Below are 19,801 nucleotides of genomic sequence, written 5' to 3'. Positions count from 1 at the left end.
TGGATGGGTCACTGGGCTTTGTGACAAAGTACTGTGAACAAAGGGGACAGTCCTCCTGAGCAGGGCTGAGCACAGGATCCTGCCCTGGGCTCCAGGTGGAGACACGGCAGCTCAGGACAGGCTCTAAGGAGGTGGTTCCAGTTGGGGAGGCCCTGCACTGCACACCCACCTGTTGATTTAATGCAGCTGAAAGCTGGCACTGCGCCTTGCATTGCTCGTGCAGTTTTAAACACACACAACTCCCAGATACTGGAATTTTACAAGGCCACATGCACATGTAAAGCAATCCTCTTGCTATTCTGAGGCAAAGGGAAGCTCTGTTCTAAAAATCTAACAGCTCTTTATGGCCATGTCTCTCATCTGATTGCTTTGCATCATTTCTGTGATCTCACTTCAGGATGCATTTTGGTTGGCTGTTTGTGAGAGCTTTTGTTAGTGGTGCTATTCTGGGACTGCATCCAACTTGCTCCTCATCAAGACCTCTGAGAGAAGTTTCCACATGAACCAAAGCCCTTAGAAGTCAGAAGTTTGAAGAGGAAATGCTGCAGCCAGTGAGCGGTGGGACATCCAGGGTCAGAACTATCATTACAGGTACAACAACAACTCCACTGCTGTTCCTACAGCCTAGACATGGCTGGGGGGGGGGGGGAGAGAAGGGTGGGGAAAGGGGGATCACACATGCCCCATTCTAGCAGCCCCACTATCTGTACCAGGTTGGCAGAGGCTTGAACCCCCTGAGCAGTGCTGGGTCTGCTGGCCTCTGACACACTCCTATCCAGGGCTGACCTCCAGAACAATTCGGCATGAACAGGGGCACCCAGAGCATCAGCAACATAACGAGAGGAGGGGTTGTTCTACACATGCTTCTTTTTCTGAAGAAATCTTTTCGCCATCATCTCCCAGTGTGCTTTTTTTTTCCCCGCAAAGCTGTGATCAAAGTCTTCAAACATATGGCTCCATGGCAAGGCAAGGATTTCCACAAGCTCCTGGACTCATCCTACCGCTCCAGACATCAGCTTCTTGGGCAGTCATACACATGGCTGGGATCCTTTGGGCTGTTTCTACAGAAGGTTGCAGCACTACATTACAGAGCCAAACCACTGCCTTAGGAAAACTATTCAGCAGAAGCAGCTAACTAGTGATAGGATGAGAAGTAATGGCTTCAAAGGTGTGCCAGAGGAAGATTTAACAGCCCTACAAAGTCCATCCTCCTGAAGATAAGAACAGGGGAGAGACCTGAAGAACATTCAGAGCCATACCAGGACTGCATGGTGCAGTGCAGCACAGTCAGGGCGCTCAGCATGGCCACAGTCATTGGGCAATTCCCAGCCCCAGCACCAAGGACTCAGGCTGTGCTGGTGCTACAGAGTCATGAGAGAAGCACTGCAACAGTGGGAGCTCTGCACAGGGGCTGTGCTGAGGGGTGGGTTGTAGGAATGCAGGAGTCATGCAGCCTCAACATGTGTTGGTAGCCATGGCAGGGGGGGATTTGATTCTGCCAGAAGCATCATAGCAGGGTACAGCTCAGGTATGAGGAGACAACAAGGTGTGTGCTGCAGAAGACTGCAAGAGTAAGAATTCATGAGTAGCCATAGTTATACATCTTGCTGAACAGATTCATTTCCCAATTTTAAAATGGCATTTGTTTTGTCATGTTTCTCATCACCATTAGTGCATAATGGGACACTGTGCATCAGTTTAAATGAATTCATAATGAGTGCTGTAGCAAGTCTATTGAATAGGAGATAAATAGGTGATTATTCTGACTCTGCTCTGATGAATGGGATTACTTATGGAGTTATGTGCCACTTCCACAACCTTTTATGGAGAGAGATACCATAAATCAGAGCAGACTGGGTGACCCATTAGATGTCATAGCCAAAAAAGAGGAGGACTGACTACAAGAAGTAAACCAGAAAGGACTGACAATGCTAGATGCCAGCTAGCACAGATCAAAGAAGACTGATGAAATGTGAAGACATAATGTGGAGACTTGGGTGACCAGGACCCTCTTAAGGGAGTAATGTAAGGATGCAGTGAGAAAAGGAAAGAAATGAAGGACTTGAGACTGGTACAAGGCAAGCTTTAGGAGAGTCATGGGCACATTCACAGGAAGGTGCATCCTTCCAGCATTTCCCTCTGGGCTTGAGGGAAATGAAATTAATGGTGGGGAAAGGAAGGGAAAGAGCAGGGAGATGCCGTAATATGTATGTTCACTTTTACACAAAGGTAGAAGAAATGAATTAGTGAGAATTTAGCAATGATATCTAGAAAGTTAGAAGGTAAATGATGTGAAGTGGCCACAGATGTATGATTATTTCCTGAGGACATCAGCTGAATGGATGATGGATATTGTTGCCCAACATTTAAAGAGGGGATGCAGGCTGTAAGAAACACAGAAATGGCTATGCTTTGGACAGATGATCAGGAACAAGGGAGAATGGACCTGAGGTCCTGGAATCAGAGATGAGAACAGATATCTTGGGTGGAAGGAACACAACAGACAAGGTATAACATCCAGGACACAGTCTGACCTGCTAGCATTAAGAGAAAATGGCATGAGTAGGAGGAGGTGCTGGGCATAAAGTGTGTGATTTGTACCATACAGGATAATAGTTCTGAGAAAAGCACTTCACAGGGAGCATGTCACATTGCAAGGCATCACAGGAGACAGGTAAAGCTGTCATTCAACTACTTACAAAGGCTGACAAAGATAAAGAAAAATTTTCCAAAGTACCCTCTGAAAGCAAAATAAAACTCAATTTCAGACAGCTTAACGATATTTCATCACATTTTTGTGGACACTGAAGCATGATCAGAACTAAAATTCAACTTGGTTAAGAAGTGAGAAGAGAGATGGGAGTTCCTAGGAAGAGCCCGGCTGATTCATCTGCACTTTGATGCTGGAAGGAGAGCTGATACTAATGTGCAATGAGTAGTTTTGGGACAGTCTCTGGAGATACAGAAAGATCGGCTGAACTTTGGTGGCAAGGACATGCCCCAGGGAACCACCATGTGCCAAGGGAGAGGGGACTCACATCAGGGGATGAGGTCACTTCCCACTTGGAGAGATTTGTTTCACATTTGAAATATTGTAATAAAAACTCTGAAGTTTTTGCTGTGCTGTAAGAGAGATCCTTCTCATACTGGCAATTGTGACATTGTGGGAAACTTCTAGAACAGACTGAGAACAGGTGGTCTAAATGGCAGTGCGGGCTGGCCACAGGATATGTAGCATAGTCTCTGGTGCAAAAAGTAGCAGTGACTTTAGTTTGGCAAATAGCATGGGTGGCATGGAAAGCCTGAAACCACAGAAAAATGCTGAATCATTAATAGTAACTATGAATGACTGGAATGAGTGTATATAAGGGAGAACTCATACATATATTTTAAGAAAACATAAGCATTACTGTACAGGCCTTACTAACAATGAAGTTTGGTTGTATAATGCTGAAATTTTATGTTTGACTAAGAGATTCCCACAGGAATGAAAGTAGAGAAGGGTTACGGCTGCAGTCAGTGACTGTCTGGACTTAATGAGCCAGAAGATATGAACAGAAGAGCTTCTGCGTCAACACGATGAGCCACTGGTCAGACTCAGTATGGATCACATGTGAGTCCCAAAGGCACTGAGCAGTGTACATTCCTCCAGTGTCACAGGCTGGGCAAACTGCTCAGATGTTTTCCTTCTGGATGAATGTCAGTTTTCCAGCTGCAGGGTATATCCCATACTCAGAGAGTCGGCCTGGTATTGTCCCCCATAGCACTTCTGACCAGAGCTTCTGTCCTTCCCAAACACTGCTCTAAATACATGTCTGGCTCCTGACCCACAGAGCAAGTGGATCGCAGTCAGACTGCAGTGATATGCCCCCACCTGGAGATGAGCAGGATCTCATGGTCACAGCAGGAAATACCCCAGACTGCCAGCACCCTGACAGGCAGAAAAGATGTTCAGGCAGAGACAGACAGTCAATGAAGTAGTCCCTCAGAGACTGAATACATGTCCCAGGTGTAAGGGATACTACAAGAGGACCATGAGAGATTGCTTGACAAGTTGGCAGTGCGGTGCTGCCTGAGATGGAGCTCACATCTCCTTACTGAAGGAGTGACAGATACGGTTAAAAAGAGTTGGAAGATGCACATTGCACTGTGTCCTAGGGTCCTAGCAGCAAAGACTGCCCTTATTTCTGTTGTCAAATACACATTCTCCCCCAAGGGCAGCTGGTATCTTACATATGCCAAGCACTCAAAAATGCTGCTCTGTCACCGTGTCATGGTCTGGTCTCATAGAGAAGTTTATTAGACTGCCTCTCTATTCTTCAAAGAATAACTCTGTATCATTTACAGAAGGCTTAGGAATGCCATGTGTAATGTGTGCTTTAAGTATTTGTTTGTTCTTACTTGAGCGTGGCTTTTGATGTAGGTCTACCCATTACATAAAAGCCAGTAAGCTAGAAAAGGATGAAAGAAAATGAAATGGTCTGTATCATATCATTCTGTATAGTATTTGTGTATACTGAATATTTCATTTATTCTGTAATCTGCAGATAGTTTGAAATTGAAAAGCCAGGCTATTGCAATGGCAGCCCTTTTGTTCTTGGAATGAGTTTGGCTTACTCAAGCAAAGCAAGTGAGCACCTGATTAAAGGCAATATCTATCTTTAAGGAAAAAGGCTGTCATTCTGCTGAGCTATTGAGCAACTCCCAAATTTATTTAGCACTGTACATGACAGGAGCATGAATGGACTTCTTCCTGTGAGATGCAGTCACATCCATGGCAAAGTCAAGTCCCCACTGTCCTGTCACTGGAGGGGAGCCCAGGAGCAGTGGGGGCTCTGGGGCATATGCAGACACAGCACTTGGGATGTGAGCACACAGAGCAATGCCCAGAGTCCATGGGGTAGGAGAACCATACTTAGGACACAGGTTCAGGGAAAACCCAAAGTGATGTGCCAGAAGAAATACCACATGGGTAGATGAGTGGGATGTGCAGCCTCAGAGCAGTAATCCTCGGGGCTGGAAATGAGAGGATCTGGATAGGAAATGTCCCATCCCTGGAGACAGCCCTGGGAAACCTGATCTAGCTGTGGATTTCCTCATTCACTGCAGGGGGGGTTGAACTAGATGGCCTTCAGAAATCCTTTCCAACTCTAAGGATTCTATGATTCCAAAAAGGAGAACCAAGTCACAGAAAACAACCCAGTGCATGGGATACTGGCTGAGCAGGACCATAGGCAACCCAGTGCCCTCAAAGTCTATGGAGGTAAGAAACTCTTTACTCACTGCAATATTCCTGGAAATCTGGTGTTGTTCCTAAAATGCAAAGCATGGCTGAGATTTCCTGGAATGAGAGAAGAGAGTAAATGTCTGGAGAACAAGTGGTGCTTCCCTCCTCCCATATATATACATATGTAAATAGCTTGTGACCCTGAGAAAGGCAATTCACAAGGAAAAGTGAAGAAGATACATAAAACCCTTTTAATCTTAGCAGGAAAAGATGCATTATGGAGAATGAACAAAAGTGTTCTTTCCATAGCAAGAGCTTCTATTTTATTTACTTACTTCGGTTTAAACAATAACTTGTTGCTTTCTTATTTTGAGACAAGATGTAGAATTCAGAACTATGATGATCAGAAACGTGGTTAATATTCAGCACAAAAGTGCAGAAGGCTGATTTTTTTCACTGAGAGAACTTCACACACCCCAGCACTTCACTGGAGGCTGCTAACCCTGCAGACAGTCCCACAGCCAGAGTAGCACCGCCCCTCATCTGCTGGGAGGGGCACTTCAAGTTCTGAATGCTGAGGTACAAGTAACCAAAGAGCACAAGGAAGAGGAACAATCCCCACCTTCTGGAATTCACACCCAGCAGGGGGCCAAGGCACTCTAGGACTCCTCTCTCCACTCATTGCTTCCTTGGCAGCTGGAGAAGAGAAGGAGAGTCACAAGGAGCCACGTGAAAGCACTGCAGCATCTCTCCAGACTGCATTCATCAAATCCCACAAGCTGAACCTAGCTCTCTTCTATAGCGTGAACTGTGTGCTCAAGAGCAATGCTCTATGCAGGCAGGATGCAGAGGCAGGTAGTCAAGTAGAAAAAGATGGACTGTACAGGATTAGCACAAAAGACACCAAGCTGAGTGGTACGGTTGACATGGAGGAAGGAAGGGATGCCATTTGGAGGGACCTTGACAGACTTGAAAGGTGGGCCCGGGTGAACCTAATGAGGTTCAACACAGCAAAGTGCAACGTTTTGCACTAAGGCCAGAAGAACCCCAGGCACCTGTACAGGCTGGGAGGAGTGGTCCTTGAGAGCAGCTCGGCAGAGAAGGACCTGGGGGTCCTGATGGACGAGAGACTCAACATGAGCCAGCAGTGCGCTCTGGCAGCTTGGAAAGCAAATGGGATCCTGGGCTCCATCAGGAGAAGGGTGGTCAGCAGGGATAGGGAGGTGATTATCTCTCTCTACTCTGCTCATGTGAGGCCCCATCTGGAGTACTGTGTCCAGGTGTGGAGCCCTCAGTACAAGAAAGACATGGAGATTTTGGAAAGGGTCCAGAGGAGGGCCACAAAGATGATCAGGGGGCTGGAGCACCTCCCCTATGAGGACAGGCTGAGGGAGTTGGGTTTGTTCAGCCTGGAGAAGAGAAGGCTGCGGGGTGACCTCATTGCAGCCTTTCAATACCTGAAGGGAACCTGTAACCAGGAGGGGAGTAAACTCTTTGAAAGGACCACTAATAGCAGGACAAGGGAAAATGGTTTTAAGTTGAAAAAGAGGGAAGATTCAGGTTGGATGTTAGGGGGAAGTTCTTTACTAGGAGAGTGGTGAGGTCCTGGAACAGGCTGCCCAGGGAGGTTGTTGATGCCCCGTCCCTGGAGGTGTTCAAGGCCAGCTTGGACGGGGTCCTGGGCAACCTGATCTAGTAAATGTGGAAGTTTGGTGGCCCTGCCAGGCAGGGGGGTTGGAGCTTCATGAACCTTGAGGTCCCTTCCAACCCGGGTCATTCCGTGATTCTGTGAAAAGAGACTGAGTTGGGGTATCTGAGATCCTCATGAGAACCAGCAGTCAGATCTGGCACACCCAGACCAGTCTGGTTACAAGAGAGGGGAAGAGGCCAGAGAAGTCCCATTTTTAATCTCACAGGTTTTATAGGATTTTAGGCAATATCCATGAGATTTTATTGAGCAGAAAGAATTTTTACATTTCTGATTGCAACAGTTTCTGAGATCATTCTGCTCAAATCTCATCAGACCTCTGTATTCAGAAGTTCATCTGCTTGCAGAAAGTGATCAGACTTCAGCAAAGTGAGAGTACAAATGGGAGGAAACAAACATGTCAGCTAATGGACAATGGAGCCAGGAGTCTTAGCAGTAATCAAAGAAAAGCACTGTGAGCAGTGCAGGAAAGTGACATACCCCTCTCAATATTATAGATCAGCTTTTACTGAACTCAGCAGAGCTGTCTCAAGCTTTAACTCCAATGATATCTGCAGAGCTATCACTACTTTCAGTGTACCTTTCAGTGAAGGTGAAATAACGTCCACAAAGAAAGTGTAACTCCAAAGCGAAAGGCTGAGCAGACACTTCATACAGAAGCACAGCTCCTGGCCCATGCACTACTCACTGCTTGGTCCCACTGGGTGCAGGACTCACCTGCAGGCCAGACCTAACACATCTGGCAAGCACGGTTCATCAGACTGGTAATGGAAAGCAAAGCTGCCCATTACATGCTCTCTGATGTGCTGCAGATACAGAAAAATGAACATATAAAATAAGATCACTATCAACTAATTTCCCATTGGTGTTTTTTGGTTTTTTGTTTGTTTGTTTTTGTTTGTTTGTTTGTTTTTTAAATAGAGAAAACTCTCTGGAGAAGGGAGAAAGAATGTTTAAATATTGATTTAATACAGAGAATGGTCTGATGGTAATACATTTTCAGAAACACTCTTAATGGAAGGCTCCATCACAGTCATACACTGCTTCTAACAAACGCTTGGGCAGAGTGTTTCTCTCATTCCTGAGGTATAAGCACACAGAACAAAGCAGAAATTTTTCTCTAACTCCATAGTTATACTATGTTCCATGGGCTGCATCTGGCCTGTGGATTGTTGTTCCTGATCTATATGTTATTTTACCTCACTTTATATTATTTTGCTCCTGTTTCTTTAAGATATTCCATATTTTAAAATGTCATGTTTGTGTCCTTTAGATTTGGCATAAGAAGCAGCTGGAACTGGGCTATCTCCTCTAGCTGAAGTAGGGCTCATTTAACACAACATATTTCACTTCTTCCCATATGCTGCACACCCACAGCATTACACAGCTATTTTTCCTCCAAGAGAAAGCACACCCAACCCACAGCCTCCACACCTGTTTTAGCTCCTGTATCCAGACTAATCAAAAGAGGCTCCACAGAAGATAAGAGAGCAGTCAGACATCCTCTGTTTACTGATTTACACATCACACAGCCTAGCCTTGTGAAAGCAATGTTGAAGAAATGTAATCGGTTTATTTGCACTGTGACAGCCGCGTAAACCACAGAAAGGAATGTGACAAATGAAGCCATCAGCTGTGCTGTGCAGGGAGTGAATACATTACACTTCCAATTACCAAAGTAGATAATACATTCCTTAAATAGGCTGGCACTGAAGTCCAGAGCCATTGTCATGGCACCACTGAGCATCCCTAGCAAGGCACTGGGTGAGAGCACTTCCCCTGAGGACAGGCCCCAGATGAGGCAGGAGGTGATGGCCAATCTGGGCTCATGAGGTGCTATCAGGGATGGGGCTGACACCACACATAGGGGTGGCAGGAGAACAGGGGCTACACAGTGCATATCACTGCTGGAGCAGTTGGGGTTGCTGTAGGGAGAAGTCCTGGATCCAATGATCCTGACATCAGAGATACTCTTGTGGCATTTAAACTGATAGGACCCATATACAAAACGATTCAGGCAGCTTTTGCTCATTAAGGGATACAGTGTGGTACACAGCAGCCCTGAAAAATCTCTGCTTCTGTCTAGCAAACACTAAGGGCCTCTGAGCCACTAATCTGACTGTAAAGTTAAGAAGCTAAAGCATAGTGCCACTTAACCTTGCTGTGAGGAGACTGCATGCCTTCATGCATCTCAGCAGCTATGCTCCTTGGTGCTCTGTCAGTGAACCCCATGGCTATGCAGTGCAATGGGCACTATGTGCTTGGGGCTGCATGGACACTGCACCCACCCGTCTGAAGTAAGAACCCTGACCTCCTAGTAGCCACCCCATGCCCCCATCTCTCCAGCTCCTGAATTCTTCTTCACACTGCACTGTGTTCCTCCAGCTGGGACCCACAGCTCAGAAACTGGACAAGAAATGTCAGAGCCATGTGGATTAAAAGGCACCTCAGGAAATTCCCCCGCTTTGTACAGGCCAGCAAAAGTTCTGCTGCCACCGAAGTTGTCATTGGCTGTGGGGGGTGGAGGAGGGGGGAAGGCTGGGCAGTGTTTCTAGAGGCACACAGCATACTTGTGCTGCTCACAGCAAAGAGGACCTTAGAGAGACTGAAGCTGTGCAGCCTCTTAGCTTCTCGTTTCATAACCCATTAACTTTACACTGTCCAGACTGCCTGATCCAGATGAAAGGTCTCTGATTATCTTTCCAGGTAAATTAATGCCTGACATATTTTGTTATTAGGCTTTGAAAGGCCTAATAAATAAATTTACTAGACAATTTCTTCATTCAGTATTGCAGTTTAAACCAACAGACAACAGCAGAGAAATGGTTCATTGAAGCTAACTGCCAAATAGCTGGTATCATGATGCAAATCAACCCTGAACAGTGCCCAGCAACACTTCTGGTCCACCTCACAGCACACAAATACAACTCCTGCACACTGCCTTCTTTGTGCACAGGCTGCTGCAGTCTCCATTCAGCTGAGCAAAGGCTCAGAGTTTCTGTCCTCCCCCTTTCAGTACAGTTATCCCTCACTGGGGGCACAGAGCACGTACAGTCCAGTGGTCCAGTGGAGAGGCCACAGCCCCCAGAAGTGTGAGGAAGGGACTGGGCTGCACCACAGCAGAGCTGGGTGCTGTGCTGGGAATCATCTTTTCTAAGCTGATATTGCAAATGGACCACTGAGATGATCCCTCATACATCAAAGCCTGAATTCCCATTAGCTGTTGAAAACTATTTAAAAATTACTCTCAAAATACTTCTCCTTAGTTCAAAAGTAGACAAGGCAGATATTAGAGATGTCAGAGAAGACACTTCTTTATTCCCAGTGGAAATGTTATTTGTACCTTCTAAACACCAGAGCTATTACAATAAACAATTCCATGCAAATAGGAGATATTTATGAGCAAAGAGGCACTCATGGGAATGAAATTATGAACACAGGTTCTTATTCTTAAAATAGTCCCTATTTTATGCAGATTAAAATTCTCCCTTGAACTATTCCCGTCCCTGTTCCCACCCCAGCACAGGTCAGGAGGAGTCAGCCCCAGGCCATGCCACCCAGCCCCTGCCTGGCACAGCTGGGCTCCTACCAGCCGGATCACCAGCTGCTCCAGGCTGCAACCAAACCTGCTGCCTCTGGTGTGCCTGTCATGCTTATCACTGGTTAACAGGCCAAGAGAAGCTGCTGAACCAATGTTCTTGGCCTGTCTCACAGCAATCTCATGCAAGTCTCAAGTAGTAGTAGCCATAAATGATTAATTTTCAGCAACATGAGACAGGACTCCATCTGCATTGCTCTATACCATGGCTGTTACTATATTCTGTTCTACAAGATTTAGTATTAGCCTCATGCATCTGTGAGAAAGATTAAACAAACAAACAAAAAAATAAAAATAATTAAAATATCAACCAACACAAATGACCATGTCTAACTGAGAAGCAATGATTTTGAAGGAAATGAGTTTTAAGATACCACTGAAAGTTGCTAACAAATCTGAACCCTTACAAATACATCATCAAAATGCATCAGGAAGAGATACTTCTACTCAACAATTCCATTTGATTGTTTTGAATTTGGTTCTAGGAAGGCTGTTTTTTTGTTGTTGTTGTTGTTTGTTTTTTTGAGGGAGAAACAGAAAGAGAGAGGAATACTTAAACAAAATATCTTGATAATCCATGAGCTTATGTTTGGAAGAAAAAAAGGGTACTTTGAAAGAGTGACCTTACAGCAAATTTGCCAGTAACAGTGGTATTTCCCAGGCAACCAGCACTGCACTTGCCCTCAGCTCTGCCCTGGGCAACAACTGGCACAAGCAGGTCAGGACCTGGGCAGCAGACATCCACACTGCCATCAGGCTCCCACCTGAGGGTAGCCTTCCATCCCTCCAAGATGGTTTTTACTTGGGCACCTGCATCTTCACTGTAGAACATGTGCTCAGCTTTGAAGTCTATGGAAGGGGGTGACTTTTTCTGCAACATAGCCATAGCCTAAAAATGAGCATAATATAATAACCACATGAACTTTGTTCTTTAATACCTTTGGTGTTCTCAAAAATCATGCTATTCACAAATAAAAGCACAGTTGACAACATCAAATTACCAAAAGGGAATGAGCTCTGAACATAAACAGAAGCTGGGGGACACAAATACATCTTGATACCTAAGGACATTTTGTACAGACAGAACAGCTACATTCCTGGGACGGGGACATGAAATTAAATGACTTTATGTAGTCAACTACAACTCTGTATTCACAGACAGGGAACAACTGGACATTGCATTTCACCATGCTGGAGTGGACAAGCTGTTCTCCCACACCGTATACTCAGACCTTTCTACTACCACAGTGTTGCTCATCATTCTCTTCCCTGCTTGCCTTGCTGCCCCAGCACCTTGCTGTCTTGGAGATGTGTAAGAAACATTCCTTGGAGACAGTAACTACAAGACAGACAGAGCTCTCCAGTTAAACCTTCAACTTGACAGCTTTTCCCACTGGAAAGATCATTTTGTAGGTCCTTTCCAACCTTGTGATTCTATAAGTCTATGAAAGGGCACAGTGGGAATAGCACAGTATCTCCTGGGCTCAAAGGACCCTTTTAACTCCCAGAGCCCCTGCAAAAGGCTTGGGAGTGTCTGTCACACTGCATCCTTATGGTTGTTCTCCCACAGCAAAGAGGTGGCTTGGTTGATGATAGCACTGTTGGATTAAAGCTCACTGGCCTTTGGTCACTTACACTGCACCTGGTACTGAGCTGGTGTTCAGAAGGGCCACCCACAGTCCCCATTTCTGCCAAGTGGTTTTCCCCATTTATCTGAGCTTGAACTCCTGTATCCATAAAACAGGATTAAAACAGACCTATGCTGTTGTGCACAGAAATCCATAAAGAAACAATGCTGGTTATTGGAAAGACACAAATGCTCTCAAGTATGTGTGCAAAACAGTAGTAAATATTTTAATAAGGTATTAATGGTTGACTTAAAAGGCACTATGCTAATCTACAAAGAGCAAGACCGATGTGTCTACTTTCAACACAGGATTCTACACTCCTAATGGTCCTGTAATTTTCAGCTAAAGCCTGTTTCTGGAGGATTATCAATTGTCTCTCATAGGCATTACTTATAGAAAATTCTCAGGAACACTGTGCATATTTTAGCAGAGCCTGAATTATACAGAGAACATGCCTTATTTTCGTATCTATAGGAATAACTGGCTTCTGTGTCATTGTGTGCATAGGTTTTAAATTGTGGATCATCACATCAGTATCCTCCATGAACCTTAAATGCTTGTAAACATTCTACTTAGTAATGAATCTACAATTAATATAAATGTTTTTTTTCCTGAAGTTTATTCTAGGAAGAAAAGAACAGAAATTCTCATAATAAAAAATAAATTGTAGGTAAATCATATTCTTAAACTTCATATACTATTATATTTCATAACTTAAATTCTACAAATCTTGTATTAATTAAGCAAATTTTAAGAAAATGAGATCAAAGCAGAGAGTACACAAAGCCAAGCATTTGTAGTTATAGCCTATGAAAGTCTAACAGTTCTCTCCTTATTTCCTTAAGGTAGTAAAGAGAACCATAAAACCACTGGTTGGAAGGGCTACCAGCCTGTTCAGTTGCTCACACTATGTTATGAACTCTCAGAAAGGCCTGATAAGGCATTGCTCGGGCAGACGATCTGCCCAGAACCAGACGATCTATATTAAAATACACGGCCTAACGCCATTGGCACCGTCTGGGAACCCCGGCTCTCTCCCAGCGGTGAACCGAGCCCAGCCCTGAGCCCGGCACAGAGCGACGGAATTTTCTTCTCCTTTGCAAGAAGCTCCGGAGCTGCTGCTCTCCACGAGTGCCATCTGCTGGCACTGCTGCGCATTGCCCGGGCGGCCCCGGCTCGGCTCAAGGGCATATTGTTGTGAACTCCCTCGGATAGACAGCTATGTTAGCTGGATAATCACAGCTGCGATGCCACCAAGAGGCATTTTGCCATCCGGCTGTAATTCTGTTATTCAAAAGGTAACTGTCAAATCACTGAAATCACATCCAGTTTAATTTAAACCAACTCTCTACTGCCCCCACCCTTTATCTGCAGAAGAAATCAATTTAGAAGGCTAGAGGAAACCTAGAAAAGTATCTCATCGCTTTAGTTATGCCAAGAAACTAAAACCTGTTTTGGTAGTCTCTGTTTCACAGACTTCCAAGAGTATTGTGGAATATTACTGCCTTGGAATGGAAAGATTTACAACCAGAAAGCCTACGAGTTATTACAAAAACAACACATTAGTTAGAGGATTTACTGTTGCAATTAGGCTCTCAGATGTGCGACATTCGGGCAAAACAAACAAACAAACCAAAACAGAAGGAAGTGCAATTGCCATACATACAGACAGCCAGAACAACAAGAATACGTTTTCTTTAACAGAAGAAGAATTGCTGTAGAAGGTAAGTAAAATAGTGAAAGAGAATGGCTACGCTCATGTCAGTAGATTTGAACAAATTATACTGGATATGGCTCAATAAATTTGTTAGCGCATTTCTGTATGGAACATCTGAAAAAAGGTGTATCCAAATCCAGAATTATCTTTAAAATGCTAGCTAGCAAACAGCAAAACTATTGCATTTATCTTACTGAAAACACAGATGCAGCACAAGTCAGCATTACACTGTACACAATCAGGAGGTGCTACATTTGATTTTCAGCTTTCCCCTGGAAATGAACCCACAGATTTGCAGAGAATGACACACTCATAACATCAGGCACTATCCCAATCACCTCATCCAAGTATAACTCAAAACAAGGCCTGACTTGATGTCCTCCGAGTTCATATAGAAACGCACTGCTTCAGTAGTATATTCATAGACTGTAGTCCATGATCCCCCACCCCCCTTCCACACATAAAAGACAGAATACCTTCTAAGATTAATGTAACCAATTAATTGCTGATAGGAACCTCCTCCTTTACCCAGCTGCCTCTGAGAGCATCTGTATTTGAAACACCATGCCAGAACAACTTCATCTCACTTTATAGTGAACCTGTTCTGAGGAACAGATGGTACATAGAGGATGTGCTGCACTGCACCCACAAAAATCCACTGCCTGCAAGCACAGCAGATTAATGGCCTTTCACAAATTATTAGTACATCCCCATTTTTCAGGTGTCAGATAGATGTTGCCTGAAATGTTATTGCTAGTACTCTAGAAATCCAACATCTACTCTATTTTCTTTCTTGTTATTTCTGGCAAAATATGTAATTTATGTCTTCCAAGCCATCTAAACTGCAATGTATTGACAGCCAGGCAAACAAATGTGCTGGAAAGCAGATGCAAACAGACACATTCTTAATATATCTATAGTTAGGAAGAAAGAGGTCAAGTAAAGCCAACTGTTGCACAAGATACACTTTGGATTTAGTTCAGAGAAAGCTATGAGGAAGTTTTAATGTCACTTTCTTCATTAACTGTAATCTGGTCCACCTGAGGAGAAATGTGGAAGTCAACAAAAGCTAAGGTAAGAGCTTGCTCCTTCAGTCTTCCTGGCTCTGAATGAAAAGAAGAAGAACATACCAAGAAATCTTGCAGAGGAAAAAATAATCAGCTGGGATTTCAGTGAGAATTCCCAAGTGTACCTCAAGTTCAGGTTTCTGGGCATTACTTACACTGAACCCTGTGCAGTCAGATGTACAGTTGGAATAAGGCAAGAATAGTTATGTATGGTTAGAATAATACAAGAACAGTAATGTACAGTTGGAATAACACAAGAACAGTTGTAAATAAATAATCAGATGTTATCTATGGGAAAAACTCATCAACTCTGAGGCCTTCAGACAAGATGGAAAAGGTTGAGTCTTGCCACAAAGGAGCGATCTCCAGAAAGAGATGCTGCCTTAGTGGTCAGCCCTTAAATGAAATCTAGGAGAGATCTCTGTCCTTTTCCTCAAAGGCAATACCAGCTGATCAATAACTGTTCCACACTTTGGACAGCCAGAGCTAATGATATTGTATATAGCTACATAGTATCAACCTTCTATTTCTATCCAGTTATAATCTTATGCGCACTTATTAAAATTAAATTGAATGCAATCACTTACAACTCCTGACCTGAATTATCTCTGCTTCATGTCAGACCTCTTCAGCACAGCACTAGGGATTAACTAGCATTGTAGAAGCACAGTATGGGCAAGGAGTCCAGGACATTGAGAGTGTAGCCTCCCTGACTGCTTGGTGTCCCACTACAGTGCTGTGACCTTCCTGACAGCATGAAGAAATTCTGGAACAAGAGAATAGCTTCACTGCATTAGTAATAGTCATTACACTCCTTTTTCCTCATATATTTCCCTCCTAGCCTTTAGAAATCTACAGGAGTATTTTCAGAGCATCAAGCCTAAATTCATACTTGCAAAATCCATCCACATTTCTCCTGTAATTACAGCACACAGAGCAGTGCTGACAACCTGAAGTCTTTTGAGGCTCCTGTCCCATTGATCTGGACACTAAACAGGGGAAAGCTACTGTGGACGTTAGTGGATTCACAGCTGTATACCCAAATTTTCCTGTGCTCAAACTCATTTCTTTGTTTCGGAAGCTGAAAAGGAATTGAAGAGCATCAGTTAAATATTTCATGTTGTGCTGGAATGTATAATTCATGATCAAATCCTTGAGAAAGAAACAGATAAGATGGAGCTGCAAAAGCTTTAAATGAAGTATTTTCTTTTTGTAGTAAACTGACTGCTGAAAAAGTGCTTTTCTTCTTTTCTATTGGTATTATAATGAGAATTAAAAACGTGATAGAAGTAAGAAATGCACTAAATGGATTTGAACAGTTATTCACTTATACATTTTGTTGATTGATGCAATTAATGTTTTATACATGCTTTTCCAAAGGTACCCTGTTGTACTGAGTTCCTCCACATATCACTACCTCCCATAGGAATGGGATGCATTGGCCTCAACGTTTAAACAACCCCATGTGTTGTTCTTTTATTGTAGTAAGCTCGAGGAGTCACAGGGGCTATTTAGCAGTGCTTTTGGAACACAGCTTTTGGAACTGGTTCACTCCGTTAAAGCTGATGTGGTGGTTTCCAAAATCTGAACTTTCCTCCCCTTCTCCAGCTGGACACCCCTATCTCCCTCAGCCTCTCCTGATAGCAGAGTTGCTCTAACTTCTGTATCTTCTTGGTGGCCCTGCAGTGGACTCTGCAGCAGCTCTGTGTCTCTCTTGTACTGGGGAGTAGAAGACATAAGCAGACTACTTCAGATACGGCCTCACCAGTGTGGAGTAGAGGGGAAGGAGCTCTTCCCTCCTGCTTGCTTGAGCACTGAAGTTAACAAAAACACTGGGATATGAACATTCCTTGTTTTCTGGTTGTTGGGCTTTTGGAGTCTGTTGTTGTTTATTTGGCTGGTTGGCTTGGAAAGTTCAATACCATTATACATGCGCTGGTAGGATCTCATCTGATAAACTGCATATAGTTTTGATTACACATATTCAATATAGACTAATTCAGATTGCCATCTTTTCTTGGCTCACTAACAACCAAGATCATAGAACCATAGAATGATCACAGAATCATAGAGTGGCCTGAGTAGGAAAGGACCTCAAAGAGTATCTAGTTTTAAATCCCCTGTCAAGGGGCCACCAACCACCAGACCAGGCTGCCCAGATCCACATCACACTGGAGAATCATTCGGTTTCCAGATTATTTTAAGGAAAAGATTTTAATCCATCGTTTCATTTTCTGAAAACTAAGAATTGATCCTGCTCAAGGAAACAGAAGAGAAAAACATCACCCACAGGCTGCAGATATTTACCTCGACTTCTCTACATGCCATCCCCAGTGTGCTTTTCTACTCACCTTGCACAGTGACCCTGGCTTTTGTTATGGAGTCCTCTGTCTCACAGGGGTACTCCCCACTGTCCTTGGCAGTAGAGTCATGGATGATCAGAATGGCCCCAGTTCCCTCCTGCTGCAAGTCGTACTTCTGGCTTTTTCTGATTGCTTTGCCATCCTTGTACCACCTGATGTTCAAATCCGGTTTTGACAGCTCACAGCTCAGGCTGATGTCCTGCCCTGCTGCTGCTGTCTTATCCTCCAGCTGTTTTGAAACCTCAGTAGGTTTTCCTGGAAGAAAACATGCTTTTTGAGTAACATACACTTAGGGTAGGATGCCTCTCTCAAAATACATGCATCTACATGCTGGAGATAAGTTAGAGAGGCACTTGCAACAGACGCCATCCTACAGCCAGCAGTAATCTGCAAAGTACAGACAATAGAATTCCAGGCAGCATTTATTCTCTCTTAAATCTACCCAATTGAGGATGATGAACCATGTCTGAAAACTGCCTCTCTCTTCTCTCCACTCATCACACTGGGAGCCTCGGATGATGCTCTCAGATGCACATGCTCTAGATAGGAATTTGTTGTACAGCTAGATGATGTGAAGGCCATCCCTTCAGCTTATACTTAGAGGATATTTGCTCCCACAGTTCCCTCAACAGAGCATTCCTGATTTACTGTTAATGGAACAAGCTGTAGTGAGATGCCCATTTCCAACACTACCCCAGTGCTTTGGGTAGTTCTCACATTTGTGTAAAATGTTTTGTCCTTTTACTTATTTTTAAGAGAAATTCTCAGTGCTTCGAGGTTCAAGTAGAAGGTTGCTATTCACTTTAACCATATTATGAGTTAGCTCTCACGACAATCTTATCAGAAGACAGTTGAAGGAATCAGACCCCAGAATCTCTCCCATCTCATTACCTTTCACAGACAGAGAGGCTTTGGAGGTTAGACCACGGGCAGTAAAAACGACTTCCTCAGTGTCAGTAGGAGTCACACTTTTGATAATGAGAGTATATTTCCGACTCACGTTAGAAGCTTTAAATCGCCCACCACTTTCCACTCTGCTTCCATTCAGTGTCCAGTTGAACTCATCAATGCTTTCATGGGACAGAATGCATTCAAAAGTACAATCTTCTCCCTCCTGGATTTCAGTGGTTTTCAGCCGTTTGGTAATGCCACTATTCAGCTCTGGAAGGTAAGAGATAGGTTAGTATGAGGTTTATATGGAGAAAAGGCATTTGTGACTGACATGAGTAGCAGTACTGGTGTTTTAACTCAGGATTTGCAGAACATGGCTGCATTCCTTACTGATGTATTCTCTAAGACATTCTCCACTCAGAATTACCAGAAAGCTATAAAAAAAAGAGACGTGAATCTCTTGTCTTTGCTCTGGAAGAACTACAATTAGAGCAGCTCAGTCCATGGAGCAGAATGAAGATTCAATGAGCTACAGAGGGAACAACCTAACAGAGAGGACAACTCTAGGATGCTGCGTGAGAAAAAGGGTTTTGCCTATGACAAGAAATTAAATGTTTCTATTAGCTAATTTGTTACCATCCTACCCCTACTGGTGTTCAAACCATTTCTCCATTTTAGGGATGTATAGAAAGGAAATATTTCCAGGACATTCTTGATGTGTTTGGTGATTTTCATGGCAAAATGAGATACATTTACATCAAAAGCAATGGGAATTTTCCAGACATCACTGTGCTAAATTGCAGTAATACACTTCTATTGTAGAAACTATTAAGGCTCGTGGGGGAATAGGTGTAAGACATAGTGACCACACTGAATGTGCTTTCAGCACTCCTTTACTTTCCACAGTACTTACCCTGAATGCCGACCTTTGATTTGGCAACATCAGTGCCAATATCACAGGTATAGAAACCTGCATCTGACTTCTCGAAGTCATGGATAAGGGGATATAGGGTCTTCCCAGACTGTACCAGCTCATACTTGTTGCCAGAAGTGAGCAGAACACCGTCCTTCTTCCACACTGGTTTGACCTTCTCTTTAGAGACTTCGCATTCCAATTTAATCACACCCCGCTCCTCACCAAAAACATCATCCAAGGACTTCACGAAGACAGCAGGCTTCTCTGCAATTAAAAGGGCAAAACAGAACAATGTGATACAGAAGTTGAGACATTTCCAGTTGCTTTCAGATTTTTAAAGAGGGATAAATAAATCTTTACCAGCACTGACAACACCAATATAGAACATAAAGCGGTTTCATGTGTGTTGACTGAATGCACTTTATGGAATTCTGAACTAATCAGTAGGAGAATACAGGGAACAGGAGGGACAGCCTGCATTGGCTTGGGTGGGACTGATATCATATGAAGTAATTGGGATGCAGCTCTTCTAAAGCTGGAGAGCTGGCATTGCCCTCACATGGAGCAGAGCTCATACAGCAGGCCTCAGGATTAAGAGGATAAGCTGCTGAACACTTTTGATTTTCCTGTTTTATTGACTCCTTTTATCTATCTTCTATTTCACACATCAGATGTTTATACTGGGG

At 43.8% G+C, this 19,801-nt stretch overlaps 2 long non-coding RNA genes across 2 annotated transcripts; both read right to left on the bottom strand.

The window, feature by feature from the left end:
• Positions 1-10,231: 10,231 nt before the first annotated feature.
• Positions 10,232-17,668, bottom strand: LOC146759288 (uncharacterized). Its single transcript, XR_014932247.1, has 2 exons — positions 17,297-17,668; positions 10,232-15,711 (listed from the first exon to the last, which is right to left on the bottom strand). It is a non-coding gene; the product is annotated as an uncharacterized LOC146759288 (long non-coding RNA).
• Positions 17,669-18,199: 531 nt separating this feature from the next.
• Positions 18,200-19,585, bottom strand: LOC146759287 (uncharacterized). The gene is made up of 2 exons (XR_014932285.1): positions 19,113-19,585; positions 18,200-18,469 (listed from the first exon to the last, which is right to left on the bottom strand). It is a non-coding gene; the product is annotated as an uncharacterized LOC146759287 (long non-coding RNA).
• Between the last annotated feature and the right edge of the window lie 216 nt (positions 19,586-19,801).

The sequence above is a fragment of the Coturnix japonica genome, chromosome 10 (genome assembly GCF_054131305.1).
Source record: "Coturnix japonica strain WE chromosome 10, WE-NBRP24, whole genome shotgun sequence".
In the NCBI taxonomy this organism is placed as follows: Eukaryota; Metazoa; Chordata; class Aves; order Galliformes; family Phasianidae; genus Coturnix; species Coturnix japonica.
This window is presented reverse-complemented; position numbering and strand designations above follow the sequence as displayed.